Here is a 3,638-nt window from a genome sequence, read left to right on the forward strand (position 1 = left end):
ATATATATATATATATATATATATATATACGAATGACATTCTGGTCGGAGACGACGTACGAGTGTTCTGTATATGCTGAGTCACCTGCGCAGGTGATTTGTTCACACAGACTAAAGGTGTGTGTTGTGCATTCCTTCCATCAAACCGAACTTGCCTGAACGGAAGCACGGTGCACCACCCGGCGTGTGTCGTAGTGATCACAGTCCATGCCAGGAATTGAAATCACAATATCGTGATTGTCAATGCAACATCTTAACTCCTAGATAGTATGCCCTTACTCTCTCTCTCTCTATCTCTCTATCTCTCTCTCTTCCTCTCTCTCTCAGCCTTTCTCACTCTCTATATATAGTTGCAGTTCGTGTATTCCGTTAAGCACGTATTAGAGTACAAAATAGAGCTCATTAACCCTAAGAATTACCAGATAGACGACAGTCTAATAAAAATAATTTGTTAATCCACCACAGGTGTACCCAACAGGTTTCTAATTGAATAATGAAGAGAAATTACATCTTTACAAATAAAACATTTTTAGCAGGTGAATACGTGCAACAGAACATTCAAAATCACTCGTAAGCCAAAAGCTTCTGCCACTTCATGATTCTATGACCAGTACCAAGTGGCACAAACTGTTGGCTTTTGAATGTTGTGTTTCATGTATTCACCTGATGAAAACGTTTTTTTTCTCATGATGTAATGTTTTCATTGATACATTAAAAACTTGTTAGGAACAGCTCTGTTGGATTGGTATGTTATCCACCTAATTTTATTTATTATTCACCAGATTTGCAATATATTCCTTGCCTGGATTTCACGTTTGTTAGAGACCGTACTTTAACTGCAATATGTGGTTCCTAGATTAGCCTTATGGCTCATGATATACTCATTCGGATACAGTTATTCGTATGCATAAACTGAATATCTATTCGCTTGTATTTCGGTATGCGGATATGTATTCTTCTACTTTTGTTGTACACATTTTGTTGAGTCTTATCATTTAAGTGCCTGATTCACTTGAATCCTGATCTACGATATAGACATAATAGGGGGATTTAGCAACCCCCACATTACATATCACATCCTCGTTAAAGCTCCAAAATACAGAGGACGGGGCACCAAATGAGAGCTCTGATTTGCTGTAATGCTAAGTATCATACAGTCCACAGATAACGTTTAGGAATGAAACCTTCTCTCTCTGCATACACGAGCAACAATTTACACTAAGAAACTTCAAAGAGGAACCACCACTCACGCCGCTAATTCCGCCAGGATAAATTCTTTCTTTCAAGTGAACATAGAATATGTACATCACGCGAACTCGACACATAGAAGAAATGCCCCCACCGTCCATGAATTCTCTCAGCACACAAGGATACGAACACGACATATTCCCTGAATATTATATAATGCAATGCAAAGAAATTCACCATTCAACACGTTTTTTTTTTCTTTCTAAAAAGTCAAACCTAACAGAGATAGTCACTCAAACGTTGTCATCCAAAAGTAGCAGCCCATCATTTCTTGTTTTCTTACTTGACATTTTCTGAATTCCCCAGACATTTCTCGAGACTGTTCGTGTTCTGATCGTAAATGGAGACGATAACCATTCCTCCATCTGATGGACTTGAAAAATTGTTAAGATAAAACGGTATTTTTCTGAACGTGAAATCAATGGTAGCTTTAATACACTAATAAAGACATTTTACCCAGCAATGCGGTGTAACCCAGGAAAAGCTATTATATGAGCATATGTGGAAGAAGTGGAGCGGGACACAATATTAGATTCGAACGAGAAGAGACACGTCGTGGCCACGATCTTGAATCCTGGAAGACGTGTAACATGGTCAAACTTTCTTTGACTGAACTCAATCCACATGTGTTAGTCGATTCCAAGCACTTGTGTGCGGTGTTTTATCGGCGTTTTTCTCAGCTGTTCAGGGCTATAGGGATTTAGAGAGTGGAGAACGTTGAGGGCCTACTTCGGAACTGAATATGGTACGTGTTAACAAGCCTACTTTGAGCATGCAATTGTTAAATGGGAAACGAAGAGGGTTTCAGATTATATTCTTTGGTAATCAAGGTCATTATCATTGAATGGTGTTTTCTTAATTTCACCTAAGATTCTCTCCTCATAGAATCGATCTTCTCTGAAGAAAATATTTGGTTAATTGTTTTATCCTGTCATGTATATATCTAATTTTATCTTTGTTATACACGACCTCTGTAACGAGCTCGATATGGTTGCAGCTTCATTTTCCATTGTCTTTGATTTCTTTGATCTCCCGTGTGTAATAAAGACACCATTATCATCTTCTTTTTCATATCATCATCATCTTGATCGTCGTCAGCATCATCATCATCATCATCATCATCATCATCCTTATCATCATAGTCATCGTCGTCGTCGTCCTCGCCGTCATCATCACCGTCATAATCGTCATCTATTGTAAGGACTTCCTTGGCCTCTCAAGAGGATAATATCATCCATGTGTTTACTGCTATTATATGTTATGGATACTTTTATTTCGTTGTCCCATTATCCGATTTATTACCTTTAATGTATCATGCAACCGCCACCCCGCACGCACACACTGAGATTGTGAACTGTATTGGTAATATCTGATGTTCTTGTGGTAAATAAAAGAAATTATAACGATAATTAATTATTATTATTGTTATTGTAGTTTTGTTGTTATCGTTGCTTTTCTTATTATTATTGTTATTGTTGTTGTATTTTTTGTTGTTGCTTTGTTATTGTGGTTGCTTTTCTTATTATTGTTATTATTATTATGATTATGATTAATAATAGTATCATCATTATTATTATTATTATTATTATTAGTAGTAGTAGTAGTAGTAGTAGTAGTAGTAGTAGTAGTAGTAGTAGTAGTAGTAGTAGTAGTAGTAGTATTACTATCGCTATGTCAGCTAAGATAATATTTTTATCATTATTATTATTTTTATCATTAATATTTTTTTTCCTTTAATTATGCTACCGGGAGATAATCCATTACACGCTTTGCTGAACATTAATTATTGCAAATAACGCCAATTATTATTCTTCCTCTCACAGGGATATAGATGACGCTAGTATCACATTTTTCTTCAATTTATATTGGACGTCAATTTAATGGTCTTACTTTTCATACGTATCGTCTGTTTTTGCGTATGAGTGTCTACATAGATATGCGTGATTGTGTAAGCAAGTAAGTAGGTTTTCTTCTGTGTTTATGTATTTCTATTGTTCATCTCAGGAAGGATCTGGTTTCTAACAAAGCTACAACGATCCATCGTTGGAATGTGGTTAAAGAAAACAATGTCACATTTTAAAATTAAGAAAATTATTGTACATTTTCACTGTTGCGCATACAGATTCTCTTTGTAACGTGCTTGTTGGTTGATTTCTTGTCTGAAAGTCGAAGACTATCCAGACGGTCAGGCATATGTCTGCATAGGCCTAGTGAAATATTCTGCAAAATCAATAAATAGTTTCCTAGTTATATACCAGGCATCATTATAGGCGAAATTGTTATAAACGTATCTCATTAAAATACTGATAGAAATATATACACACATACGCACATATTCTAAATATGTATTGCATATATGTTTGAAGAATATTTAATAACATAATATATATA

This window comes from Octopus bimaculoides, chromosome 25, assembly GCF_001194135.2.
Source record: "Octopus bimaculoides isolate UCB-OBI-ISO-001 chromosome 25, ASM119413v2, whole genome shotgun sequence".
In the NCBI taxonomy this organism is placed as follows: domain Eukaryota; kingdom Metazoa; phylum Mollusca; class Cephalopoda; order Octopoda; family Octopodidae; genus Octopus; species Octopus bimaculoides.